We start from the raw sequence: 14,467 nt of genomic DNA on the forward strand, positions 1-14,467 counted from the left end.
TGCAGATATTTTTACTGGTGACTGACGTTGTACCGAATGACATTACGTCAGAATTTACTTCATTTCCAAACTAATAATTATAGTTATTATGAGTGGTATGTCTTAGGTTGGTTTGTACCACCAAGTGCATATGGCGGTAAGAGCCGAGCCATTGTTGCTTATCTTCTATTGGGCAACAGGTCGGGTGTTGAAGTGAGGATACAGAGCGGTTAGTCTATACTGACAGGCGTAATCAACTTACAAGGGGAGGCCGCCAATTGTGAAATTCAGATTCGATTCATACTGCGCATAATAAAAGCTCATGGCCAGAGGTGTAATGTGGCAAAGCGCCAAGATGCACTTCTCTGCCGTTGTCGAGAAAATCGACAGTTAAAAGAAACCGTTGCCGTGAAATACTCTCTACGATAAATAATTCTCCATAGCGTCGTGGCGCAGCGGTACGCGCTCGGGTTCGTAATCCGAAGGTCGTCGGATCGAATCTCGCGCCGTGCAACATTTTTTTATTATTAGTTTATTGTAATTCAAATATAACATGCATAAGCAATTCATTAATAGTTTATATATATATATAACTGTTAATGAATTGCTTATGCTTGTTGGTGAAGGCGGATCGCTCTCCAATTGTACTGCCTCCATTTTTCCGTTTGTTTAACAGGGTGTACCAAAGCTCTCACGTCCGCACTGATTTTCGACGATGTTATAAGTTGCGCTAGGGAGCGCATCTACCTTCTTTCGAAGTTAGCAGGCAACTACGCCGTTATGCGGCGGCTCGTTTCGGCCCATTCAACATCTGTCCTTCAGGTGTAACGAGCGAGTAACGGAGTTTATATTTCATACCTGCCACAGCAATATTGTGTTCGTGGGGTTTCTATTCTAATTCGAACGTTTGACTTACGCTATACGTATTCGTTTCGGAATATTGTTTTTACGTCTTCCGTTAACTATACGTGGTTAACATTATGAAGACAATTAATAACATTTGTGAAATACAACTTTGTTTGGGGAAAACATAATGATGTTCGAAGTCGCCTGTTTTTCCACGACAAACGACTTTCAACAACTTATGCGTAATTGTTGCAACTGATTGCAGGGAATTATATATATATATATATATATATATATATATATATGTGTGTGTGTGTGTGTGTGTGTGTGTGTGTGTGTGTGTGTGTGTGCATATATATACACATATTTGAATTACAAGAAACAAATACTAAAAAAAAAAAAAAAAAGGTTGCATGGCACGAGATTCGATCCGGCGACCTTCGGATTACGAACCCGAGCGCTTACCGCTGCGCCACGACGTTGTAGAAAATTCTGACTCGTAGAGAGTATTTAACAGCAACGGTTTATTTTTAACTGTCGATTTTCTCGACAACGGCTGAGAAGTGCATCTTGGTGCTTTGTCACATTACACCTCTGGCCATGAGCTTTTATTATGCGCAGTCTGAATTGAATCTGAATTTCACAATTGGCGGCCTCCCCTTGTTAGTGGTGCAGTTTGTAATGGGATACTCTTTTCTAACATAACAACTTTTTTATATGGAAGTAGCCGATACCAGGATTAATCCCGAACGTTCTCACCTGTTTCACAGAAAGAAATCATTTGATTTTGTATATGATGTACTGTATTTCAGACTAAAATGTATAAAAAGAAATTAACTTGTTACACTCTGTATGGGCAATTAAAATCACTCTTCTTTTGGAAATGTTTGAAACTACGAAATGTCTCGCATACTTAAAATTCATATTATTAAAATTAGAAGAACGGTCAGCATTGGCCGTAATTTTGATGATTTATTAACAACAAAATCGATTTTCGATCACATAATGGTCACCTTCAGGGCTGGAAGTTAAACATTTCGCATAGCGATCAGTGAACAAGAGACACAAGACCACAAATACACCTGAGTATAAACCAACTGTACAACTGTTGGTTTATACTCAGCTCTATTTGTGGTCTTTTGTCTCTTGTTCACTGATCGCTATGCGAAATGTTTAACTTCCAGCCCTGAAGGTGACCATTATGTGATCGAAAATCGATTTTGTTGTTAATAAATCATCAAAATTACGGCCAATGCTGATGTTCGTTCCAATTTTATTTGTCATATGGTCGTTGTGCACACAGCACTCTATGGAGTAGCCAATCAATTCATATCACACAGCACTCTATGGAGTAGCCAATCAATTCATATTATTAATTGCACAATGTAAGGGGGAATTATTAAATTAATTTCTGGACTGATTTACAAAGTAGTGACGTAATTCGCCGAGTATTCTGCTTTTGTCAAGAAAGTTTATAAACTCTTTGGAGTATTGTGAGTACCACAGAATGTAAGGAGTAGTGGGCATGCCGTGTTTCTCATTGTGTCACAAATAATCTAATTTGTGGTGTGATAAAAGTGGAAATTGTAAGGACGTTGTGATGTTTAATAATGTGACAAAGAATAAAATTCAAGAAATATACAGGCAAATCGTCAGCAGTTATTAGTAACCAGGAACCAACAAAGTAAAATCAAAATTTCAGCCGCAACAATGTACCCATAGACGTAAGACTTGGAGCCACCAACAAGAGAAAATGAAGTAAAAAAGATTTTCTTTTATATGTCTTACGCCTCTCGAAGCTTTTGAAACTAATGACGACACTAAGAAAAATTGGCAGTGACGTGTGAGAGGCTAAGATTACAAGTTTCAGCCAAGCAGAAGACTGTTAGGCACAGAGAAAAACCTACTAACACACTGAAGTGTGTACCAATGACCACAGTATATGCATTCTTATCATTAAGGTCACGTACATGGGAATGACCTCCCACTTAACATTCAACAAGCAGCTTCAGTACTTTTTGCAGACAATACCAGCGTTATAATAAATCTCATTAGATAGAATATGAAGAAGAAATTTTTAATGACATTTCACAAAGAATTAATAAATTGTTCTCTGGAAATGGACTAAGTTTCGAAACAGCACATTATATTCGTTTCTGTACAACAAAGTCATATAAACAAGCGATATAGCTCATATACAGGATTCACTCACTAGTATGGAATGTTTCAAATTTTTTGATCATACGTGTCTATGATGAAGAACTGCAAGAAGGATATTACTGAGCTTCTCAAATTGTTACGTTCACCTAATTTTGCTCTTCGTACAATTGCTACTCTTGGAAACAAAGGGATCAACTGTATCATATATTCTGGATATTTCCACTCAAAATAACGCCTAATGGAATAGTTTTTTTTACAAACAAAGCAGTCAGTTGGACAAAAGCGAGCAGTAACAATAATATGTTGTGTTCATCCACGAATGTAATGTAGGAACTTCTTCAAGGAGCTAGACATTTGAACTGCACCATCACAATACATACATTCGCTTGGATGACGTCACAGTCGCCATCTTGGATGACGTCATTGCCGCCATCTTGGATGACGGTACTTTGCGCCAGAATCACCCTTACCGCAATACTGTTGGCAATCGTTTGTTTCTGAGTAATATGCATATGACGTTACAAGGTGATTTTCGATTTGTATCGTACTGCCTCATCTTACGAATGTTCATGTTTGATTTGATTGCATCTTTGATTGCTCAGCAAGCCAGGAAAGAGAAACTGGTAGTGAAGGCGAGACAGTCCATGCAGTTTCGCCCAGTGCGACAGATGAGAACTGGAAAACTCTAACTGGCAAACGCACACACACCGCTCACACACACACACACACACACACACACACACACACACACACACATACACACACACACCAAACTCGGAAAAGTAACACAAACCCATCTTGAAGTTCTGGTCCTTTAAAGTGTCGCAAATTGCAGTGCCTACATCCACAACAACTTTTAAATGGTGGGCTGTGCTATCCTCTGGCTAAAACCCAAACTCTTAAAAGACCAGGAAATGTTATGTTACAGCCAGCCTGCAATATACAGGGCATGTACGGATATTTTATCAATAATCTAGGCTGGTACGATGACAAAAGGTATAAACATTTGATTTTATTCTTAGTTTCGAGAAGGTGAGAGAGCCTCCCTCGTGACTGTGTCACACTTGCTAATTCCACCTTCTGTCATAGACAGCAGCTTCTGAAAACAGGCCATGTCCGTTGTCACGAAGTTCGGAAATTCTTGTAGATCTTTGGTCCTCAGTTCTTTCGTAAGCAGTCAATATTTTTCCCTGCCTTTGCCCTTTGTTTTCAGCCTCGGTAGAACCCAACAATGGCTGTCTTTTCGTTTTCGTCGCCCTTCTGGCCCAATCCGAAGACACTGTAACAGCCAGGGCAATCTCCAAAAACAAGTGGATCCTCCATGTGCAAAATGCTGTAGAAATGTGAATTTAGATATACATATGCCTGTGTAGACCATGTATAAAATTTATCTCCTGCCAATCATGATGTATAGTCTAGAGGCCCGTGTCATAAATAAGAGAGAAGAGAGTCAAATACGAACACGTGAAACGTTCCTTAGGTCACTTCTGCAATAAGCTAGGAGAGACCTGCAGGTGACTACAGAGGAGAGGGTGAGTGCTTTCAGACTGAAGTGGTTCGGTCATGTGAAGCGAATGCACCCGACCCCAACTCCACGCCAGTATTTGGAGATGGAGATACCAGGAAGAAGACCAATTGAGTTGCCTAGAAAGAGATGAACAGACCAGGTTAAGGAATATCTCATGAGGAGCGGAGTAACATGGGATGTAGTGGAGAGGGAAAAGCTATACCAGAACAGAAACCAATGGAGGCATATCGTTCACAAAGTTCCTACCCGGTTCGCTGGAAGGAAATCCTCTTGATTATGATATGCCTGTGTAACCATGTAATATAAAACTAACTGTTGAGTCTCTTCTTCAAACCAGTAGTAGCCTACGTAAGAGAATAAAAATTACTTAATAAATAATGATAAAAACAATTTCTTATTAAACAGGAACCTTCAGCTGACAGAGATAACTTGAACGAATGGCGGACCAGTATATTACACGGCCTTCCTTGTGTTTCGCGCGGTAGAAGGAGCGACTTCACAAGAGATCAGAAAGTTACATTTGCGTTTCGCGCGTTATTACCGTCTACACTTCGTTCGTCATAAGAATAAACCTGATGCAAACAAACACAAACGCGATGAGTGCTCAGAAGCCGTGTTGTTGTTGTTGTTGTTGTTGTTGTCTTCAGTCCTGAGACTGGTTTGATGCAGCTCTCCATGCTACTCTATCCTGTGCAAGCTTCTTCATCTCCCAGTACTTACTGCAACCTACATCCTTCTGAATCTCCTTAGTGTATTCATCTCTTGGTCTCCCTCTACGATTTTCACCCTCCACACTGCCCTCCAATGCTTAATTTCTGATCCCTTGATGCCTCAGAACACGTCCGACCAACCGGTCCCTTCTTCTTCTCAAGTTGTGCCACAAACTCCTCTTCTCCCCAATTCTATTCAATACCTCCTCATTAGTTATGTGATCTACCCATCTAAGCTTCAGCATTGTTCTGTAGCAAAAAAATGGTTCAAATGGGTCTGAGCACTATGCGACTTAACTTCTGAGGTCATCAGTCACCTAGAATTTAGAACTACTTAAACCTAACTGACCTAAGGACATCACACACAGCCATGCCCGAGGCAGGATTCGAACCTGCGACCGTAGCGGTCACTCGGCTCCAGACTGTAGCGCCTAGAACCGCTCGCCCACTCCGGCCGGCTCGTCTGTAGCACCACATTTCGAAAGCTTGTATTCTCTTCTTGTCCAAACTATTCATCGTCGATGTTTCACTTCCATACATGGCTACACTCCATACAAATACTTTCAGAAACGACTTCCTGACACGTAAATCTATACTCGATGGTAACAAATTTCTCTTCTTCAGAAACGCTTTCCTTGCCATTGCAAGTCTACATTTTATATACTCTCTACTTCGACCATCATCAATTATTTTGCTCCCCAAATACCAAAACTCCTTTACTACTTTAAGTGTCTCATTTCCTAATCTAATTCCCTCAGCATCGCCCGATTTAATTCGACTGCATTCCATTATCCGCTTTTTGCTTTTGTTGATGTTCATCTTATATACCCCTTTCAAGACACTGTCCATTCCGTTCAACTGCTCTTCCAAGTCCTTTTCTGTCTCTGACAGAATTACAATGTCATTGGTGAACCTCAACGTTTTTATTTCTTCTCCATGGTCTTTAATACCGACTCCGAATTTTTCTTTTGTTTCCTTTCCTGCTTGCTCAATATACAGATCGAATAACATCGGGGAGAGGCTACAACCCTGTCTCACTCCCTTCTCAACCACTGCTTCCCTTTCATGCCCCTCGACTCTTATAACTGCCATCTGGTTTCTGTACAAATTGTAAATAGCCTTTCGATCCCTGTATTTTACCCCTGCCACCTTTAGAATTCGAAAGAGAGTATTCCAGTCAAGATTGTCAAAAGCTTTCTGTAAGTCTACAAATGGTAGATACGTAGGTTTGCCTTTCCTTAATCTACCTTCTAAGATAAGTCGTAAGGTCAGTATTGCGTTACGTGTTCCAATATTTCTACGGAACCCAAACTGATCTTCGCCGAGGTCGGCCTCTACCAGTTTTTGCATTCGTCTCTAAAGAAATCGCGTTAAAATTTTGCAGCTGTGACTTATTAAACTGGAAATTTGGTAATTTTCACATCTGTCAACACCTGCTTTATGTGGGATTGGAATTATTATATACTTCTTGAAGTCTGAGGGTATTTCGCCTGTCTCATACATCTTGCTCACCAGATGGTAGAGTTTTGTCAGGATTGGCTCTCCCAAGGCCGTCAGTAGTTCTAATGGAATGTTGTCTACTCCCGGGGCTTTGTTTCGACTCAGGTCTTTTAGTGCTCTGTCAACCTCTTCACGCAGTGTCATATCTCCCATTTCATCTTCATCTACATCCTCTTCCATTTCCATAATATTGTCCTCAAGTACATCGCCCTTGTATAGACCCTCTATATATTCCTTCCACCTTTCTGCATTCCCTTCTCTGCTTAGAGCTGGGTTTCCATCTGAGCTCTTCATATTCATACAAGTGGCTCTCTTTTCTCCAAAGGTCTCTTTAATTTTCCTGTAGGCAGTATCTATCTTTCCCCTAGTGAGAAGCCGTAGCACACGTTAAATGAAACTTTAAGATATTCGAATGTACTAGTAGCCATCAATGTTTTTTTTAATCAAGCTTTAATCACGTAGTTTTTATTTAAAAAGTCGTGTACAGTAACAGCCTCTGTGTGTGTGTGTGTGTGTGTGTGTGTGTGTGTGTGTGTGTGTGCACATATATACACACATTTGAATTCCAAAAAACAAATACTAAAAAAAAAAAAGGTTGCATGGCACGAGATTCGATCCGGCGACCTTCGGATTACGAACCCGAGCACTTACCGCTGCGCCACGACGCTGAAGAAAATTCTGACTCGTAGAGAGTATTTAACAGCAACGGTTTATTTTTAACTGTCGATTTTCTCGACAACGGCTGAGAAGTGCATCTTGGTGCTTTGCCACATTACACCTCTGGCCATGAGCTTTTATTATGCGCAGTCTGAATTGAATCTGAATTTCACAATTGGCGGCCTCCCCTTGTTAGTGGTGCAGTTTGTAATGGGATACTCTTTTCTAACATAACAACTTTTTTATATAGAAGTAGCCGATACCAGGATTAATCCCGAACGTTCTCACCTGTTTCACAGAAAGAAATCATTTGATTTTGTATATGATGTACTGTATTTCAGACTAAAATGTATAAAAAGAAATTAACTTGTTACACTCTGTATGGGCAATTAAAATCACTCTTCTTTTGGAAATGTTTGAAACTACGAAATGTCTCGCATACTTAAAATTCATATTATTAAAATTAGAAGAACGGTCAGCATTGGCCGTAATTTTGATGATTTATTAACAACAAAATCGATTTTCGATCACATAATGGTCACCTTCAGGGCTGGAAGTTAAACATTTCGCATAGCGATCAGTGAACAAGAGACACAAGACCACAAATACACCTGAGTATAAACCAACTGTACAACTGTTGGTTTATACTCAGCTCTATTTGTGGTCTTTTGTCTCTTGTTCACTGATCGCTATGCGAAATGTTTAACTTCCAGCCCTGAAGGTGACCATTATGTGATCGAAAATCGATTTTGTTGTTAATAAATCATCAAAATTACGGCCAATGCTGATGTTCGTTCCAATTTTATTTGTCATATGGTCGTTGTGCACACAGCACTCTATGGAGTAGCCAATCAATTCATATCACACAGCACTCTATGGAGTAGCCAATCAATTCATATTATTAATTGCACAATGTAAGGGGGAATTATTAAATTAATTTCTGGACTGATTTACAAAGTAGTGACGTAATTCGCCGAGTATTCTGCTTTTGTCAAGAAAGTTTATAAACTCTTTGGAGTATTGTGAGTACCACAGAATGTAAGGAGTAGTGGGCATGCCGTGTTTCTCATTGTGTCACAAATAATCTAATTTGTGGTGTGATAAAAGTGGAAATTGTAAGGACGTTGTGATGTTTAATAATGTGACAAAGAATAAAATTCAAGAAATATACAGGCAAATCGTCAGCAGTTATTAGTAACCAGGAACCAACAAAGTAAAATCAAAATTTCAGCCGCAACAATGTACCCATAGACGTAAGACTTGGAGCCACCAACAAGAGAAAATGAAGTAAAAAAGATTTTCTTTTATATGTCTTACGCCTCTCGAAGCTTTTGAAACTAATGACGACACTAAGAAAAATTGGCAGTGACGTGTGAGAGGCTAAGATTACAAGTTTCAGCCAAGCAGAAGACTGTTAGGCACAGAGAAAAACCTACTAACACACTGAAGTGTGTACCAATGACCACAGTATATGCATTCTTATCATTAAGGTCACGTACATGGGAATGACCTCCCACTTAACATTCAACAAGCAGCTTCAGTACTTTTTGCAGACAATACCAGCGTTATAATAAATCTCATTAGATAGAATATGAAGAAGAAATTTTTAATGACATTTCACAAAGAATTAATAAATTGTTCTCTGGAAATGGACTAAGTTTCGAAACAGCACATTATATTCGTTTCTGTACAACAAAGTCATATAAACAAGCGATATAGCTCATATACAGGATTCACTCACTAGTATGGAATGTTTCAAATTTTTTGATCATACGTGTCTATGATGAAGAACTGCAAGAAGGATATTACTGAGCTTCTCAAATTGTTACGTTCACCTAATTTTGCTCTTCGTACAATTGCTACTCTTGGAAACAAAGGGATCAACTGTATCATATATTCTGGATATTTCCACTCAAAATAACGCCTAATGGAATAGTTTTTTTTACAAACAAAGCAGTCAGTTGGACAAAAGCGAGCAGTAACAATAATATGTTGTGTTCATCCACGAATGTAATGTAGGAACTTCTTCAAGGAGCTAGACATTTGAACTGCACCATCACAATACATACATTCGCTTGGATGACGTCACAGTCGCCATCTTGGATGACGTCATTGCCGCCATCTTGGATGACGGTACTTTGCGCCAGAATCACCCTTACCGCAATACTGTTGGCAATCGTTTGTTTCTGAGTAATATGCATATGACGTTACAAGGTGATTTTCGATTTGTATCGTACTGCCTCATCTTACGAATGTTCATGTTTGATTTGATTGCATCTTTGATTGCTCAGCAAGCCAGGAAAGAGAAACTGGTAGTGAAGGCGAGACAGTCCATGCAGTTTCGCCCAGTGCGACAGATGAGAACTGGAAAACTCTAACTGGCAAACGCACACACACCGCTCACACACACACACACACACACACACACACACACACACACACATACACACACACACCAAACTCGGAAAAGTAACACAAACCCATCTTGAAGTTCTGGTCCTTTAAAGTGTCGCAAATTGCAGTGCCTACATCCACAACAACTTTTAAATGGTGGGCTGTGCTATCCTCTGGCTAAAACCCAAACTCTTAAAAGACCAGGAAATGTTATGTTACAGCCAGCCTGCAATATACAGGGCATGTACGGATATTTTATCAATAATCTAGGCTGGTACGATGACAAAAGGTATAAACATTTGATTTTATTCTTAGTTTCGAGAAGGTGAGAGAGCCTCCCTCGTGACTGTGTCACACTTGCTAATTCCACCTTCTGTCATAGACAGCAGCTTCTGAAAACAGGCCATGTCCGTTGTCACGAAGTTCGGAAATTCTTGTAGATCTTTGGTCCTCAGTTCTTTCGTAAGCAGTCAATATTTTTCCCTGCCTTTGCCCTTTGTTTTCAGCCTCGGTAGAACCCAACAATGGCTGTCTTTTCGTTTTCGTCGCCCTTCTGGCCCAATCCGAAGACACTGTAACAGCCAGGGCAATCTCCAAAAACAAGTGGATCCTCCATGTGCAAAATGCTGTAGAAATGTGAATTTAGATATACATATGCCTGTGTAGACCATGTATAAAATTTATCTCCTGCCAATCATGATGTATAGTCTAGAGGCCCGTGTCATAAATAAGAGAGAAGAGAGTCAAATACGAACACGTGAAACGTTCCTTAGGTCACTTCTGCAATAAGCTAGGAGAGACCTGCAGGTGACTACAGAGGAGAAGGTGAGTGCTTTCAGACTGAAGTGGTTCGGTCATGTGAAGCGAATGCACCCGACCCCAACTCCACGCCAGTATTTGGAGATGGAGATACCAGGAAGAAGACCAATTGAGTTGCCTAGAAAGAGATGAACAGACCAGGTTAAGGAATATCTCATGAGGAGCGGAGTAACATGGGATGTAGTGGAGAGGGAAAAGCTATACCAGAACAGAAACCAATGGAGGCATATCGTTCACAAAGTTCCTACCCGGTTCGCTGGAAGGAAATCCTCTTGATTATGATATGCCTGTGTAACCATGTAATATAAAACTAACTGTTGAGTCTCTTCTTCAAACCAGTAGTAGCCTACGTAAGAGAATAAAAATTACTTAATAAATAATGATAAAAACAATTTCTTATTAAACAGGAACCTTCAGCTGACAGAGATAACTTGAACGAATGGCGGACCAGTATATTACACGGCCTTCCTTGTGTTTCGCGCGGTAGAAGGAGCGACTTCACAAGAGATCAGAAAGTTACATTTGCGTTTCGCGCGTTATTACCGTCTACACTTCGTTCGTCATAAGAATAAACCTGATGCAAACAAACACAAACGCGATGAGTGCTCAGAAGCCGTGTTGTTGTTGTTGTTGTTGTTGTTGTCTTCAGTCCTGAGACTGGTTTGATGCAGCTCTCCATGCTACTCTATCCTGTGCAAGCTTCTTCATCTCCCAGTACTTACTGCAACCTACATCCTTCTGAATCTCCTTAGTGTATTCATCTCTTGGTCTCCCTCTACGATTTTCACCCTCCACACTGCCCTCCAATGCTTAATTTCTGATCCCTTGATGCCTCAGAACACGTCCGACCAACCGGTCCCTTCTTCTTCTCAAGTTGTGCCACAAACTCCTCTTCTCCCCAATTCTATTCAATACCTCCTCATTAGTTATGTGATCTACCCATCTAAGCTTCAGCATTGTTCTGTAGCAAAAAAATGGTTCAAATGGGTCTGAGCACTATGCGACTTAACTTCTGAGGTCATCAGTCACCTAGAATTTAGAACTACTTAAACCTAACTGACCTAAGGACATCACACACAGCCATGCCCGAGGCAGGATTCGAACCTGCGACCGTAGCGGTCGCTCGGCTCCAGACTGTAGCGCCTAGAACCGCTCGCCCACTCCGGCCGGCTCGTCTGTAGCACCACATTTCGAAAGCTTGTATTCTCTTCTTGTCCAAACTATTCATCGTCGATGTTTCACTTCCATACATGGCTACACTCCATACAAATACTTTCAGAAACGACTTCCTGACACGTAAATCTATACTCGATGGTAACAAATTTCTCTTCTTCAGAAACGCTTTCCTTGCCATTGCAAGTCTACATTTTATATACTCTCTACTTCGACCATCATCAATTATTTTGCTCCCCAAATACCAAAACTCCTTTACTACTTTAAGTGTCTCATTTCCTAATCTAATTCCCTCAGCATCGCCCGATTTAATTCGACTGCATTCCATTATCCGCTTTTTGCTTTTGTTGATGTTCATCTTATATACCCCTTTCAAGACACTGTCCATTCCGTTCAACTGCTCTTCCAAGTCCTTTTCTGTCTCTGACAGAATTACAATGTCATTGGTGAACCTCAACGTTTTTATTTCTTCTCCATGGTCTTTAATACCGACTCCGAATTTTTCTTTTGTTTCCTTTCCTGCTTGCTCAATATACAGATCGAATAACATCGGGGAGAGGCTACAACCCTGTCTCACTCCCTTCTCAACCACTGCTTCCCTTTCATGCCCCTCGACTCTTATAACTGCCATCTGGTTTCTGTACAAATTGTAAATAGCCTTTCGATCCCTGTATTTTACCCCTGCCACCTTTAGAATTCGAAAGAGAGTATTCCAGTCAAGATTGTCAAAAGCTTTCTGTAAGTCTACAAATGGTAGATACGTAGGTTTGCCTTTCCTTAATCTACCTTCTAAGATAAGTCGTAAGGTCAGTATTGCGTTACGTGTTCCAATATTTCTACGGAACCCAAACTGATCTTCGCCGAGGTCGGCCTCTACCAGTTTTTGCATTCGTCTCTAAAGAAATCGCGTTAAAATTTTGCAGCTGTGACTTATTAAACTGGAAATTTGGTAATTTTCACATCTGTCAACACCTGCTTTATGTGGGATTGGAATTATTATATACTTCTTGAAGTCTGAGGGTATTTCGCCTGTCTCATACATCTTGCTCACCAGATGGTAGAGTTTTGTCAGGATTGGCTCTCCCAAGGCCGTCAGTAGTTCTAATGGAATGTTGTCTACTCCCGGGGCTTTGTTTCGACTCAGGTCTTTTAGTGCTCTGTCAACCTCTTCACGCAGTGTCATATCTCCCATTTCATCTTCATCTACATCCTCTTCCATTTCCATAATATTGTCCTCAAGTACATCGCCCTTGTATAGACCCTCTATATATTCCTTCCACCTTTCTGCATTCCCTTCTCTGCTTAGAGCTGGGTTTCCATCTGAGCTCTTCATATTCATACAAGTGGCTCTCTTTTCTCCAAAGGTCTCTTTAATTTTCCTGTAGGCAGTATCTATCTTTCCCCTAGTGAGAAGCCGTAGCACACGTTAAATGAAACTTTAAGATATTCGAATGTACTAGTAGCCATCAATGTTTTTTTTAATCAAGCTTTAATCACGTAGTTTTTATTTAAAAAGTCGTGTACAGTAACAGCCTCTGTGTGTGTGTGTGTGTGTGTGTGTGTGTGTGTGTGTGTGTGTGTGTGTGTGTGTGCACATATATACACACATTTGAATTCCAAAAAACAAATACTAAAAAAAAAAAAGGTTGCATGGCACGAGATTCGATCCGGCGACCTTCGGATTACGAACCCGAGCACTTACCGCTGCGCCACGACGCTGAAGAAAATTCTGACTCGTAGAGAGTATTTAACAGCAACGGTTTATTTTTAACTGTCGATTTTCTCGACAACGGCTGAGAAGTGCATCTTGGTGCTTTGCCACATTACACCTCTGGCCATGAGCTTTTATTATGCGCAGTCTGAATTGAATCTGAATTTCACAATTGGCGGCCTCCCCTTGTTAGTGGTGCAGTTTGTAATGGGATACTCTTTTCTAACATAACAACTTTTTTATATAGAAGTAGCCGATACCAGGATTAATCCCGAACGTTCTCACCTGTTTCACAGAAAGAAATCATTTGATTTTGTATATGATGTATTGTATTTCAGACTAAAATGTATAAAAAGAAATTAACTTGTTACACTCTGTATGGGTAATTAAAATCACTCTTCTTTTGGAAATGTTTGAAACTACGAAATGTCTCGCATACTTAAAATTCATATTATTAAAATTAGAAGAACGGTCAGCATTGGCCGTAATTTTGATGATTTATTAACAACAAAATCGATTTTCGATCACATAATGGTCACCTTCAGGGCTGGAAGTTAAACATTTCGCATAGCGATCAGTGAACAAGAGACACAAGACCACAAATACACCTGAGTATAAACCAACTGTACAACTGTTGGTTTATACTCAGCTCTATTTGTGGTCTTTTGTCTCTTGTTCACTGATCGCTATGCGAAATGTTTAACTTCCAGCCCTGAAGGTGACCATTATGTGATCGAAAATCGATTTTGTTGTTAATAAATCATCAAAATTACGGCCAATGCTGATGTTCGTTCCAATTTTATTTGTCATATGGTCGTTGTGCACACAGCACTCTATGGAGTAGCCAGTCAATTCATATTATTAATTGCACAATGTAAGGGGGAATTATTAAATTAATTTCTGGACCGATTTACAAAGTAGTGACGTAATTCGCCGAGTATTCTGCTTTTGTCAGGAAAGTTTATAAACTCTTTGGAGTATTGTGAGTAC

This window comes from Schistocerca piceifrons, chromosome 4 (assembly GCF_021461385.2).
Source record: "Schistocerca piceifrons isolate TAMUIC-IGC-003096 chromosome 4, iqSchPice1.1, whole genome shotgun sequence".
Classification (NCBI taxonomy): Eukaryota; Metazoa; Arthropoda; class Insecta; order Orthoptera; family Acrididae; genus Schistocerca; species Schistocerca piceifrons.